This window comes from Ursus americanus, chromosome 22 (assembly GCF_024610735.1).
Source record: "Ursus americanus isolate L20-20 chromosome 22, mUrsAme1.1.p, whole genome shotgun sequence".
Classification (NCBI taxonomy): domain Eukaryota; kingdom Metazoa; phylum Chordata; class Mammalia; order Carnivora; family Ursidae; genus Ursus; species Ursus americanus.
In genome coordinates this window covers 4539406-4540001 of record NC_142148.1, presented here as the reverse complement: position 1 = coordinate 4540001, position 596 = coordinate 4539406, and positions in this window count along the sequence as shown.

Sequence of the window (596 nt, the reverse complement as noted above, 5' to 3'; positions counted from 1 at the left end):
ACATGTGCACGTACACATTTGATCTAGGTAGAGGGTATACAAGTGTGCATTGTAGTGGTTTTTCAACGTTTCCATAAGTTAACGCGTTTCTCAAAAACGTTTCTGGAGAAACGTGATATTCGTGGCAGTTGGTTCCTCTACAACCCTTCAGGGAACATTCGGCGCAAATCTTCTGGGTGCATGACTGATGTAATTTACGAAGTGTAATTGAGGCACACCCCACCATGCGTAGGCGCTGCTGTGGTGGCGAGGAAGGCGCAGACATCCCCAGCACAGGGCTCGTCCCCGGAAGCCGCGCAGGTGTCTGGCCTGCCTGTTCGCTGGGGGCTCCCCGCCAGGCCAGCTGCTCCACGGAGTGAGGTCGTGGAGCTGAGCCGGCCTCTGCCCCCTCTCTGCAGGTGCTACGGCAGATCACTGTCCACCAGGAATGAACCCTACCTCCATTTCACGTTCGTCTTGACCAAGGCACTTCCACGGGCTTTGTCACCCACAAGGTCAAGTTCAAACTCCGTGGCTCAGCATACTTCTCATGCACACTCTGTGTACACGTGAGCTTGCGACCAGTCCAAATGGACTATGCCCTTTCGTATTGTGAG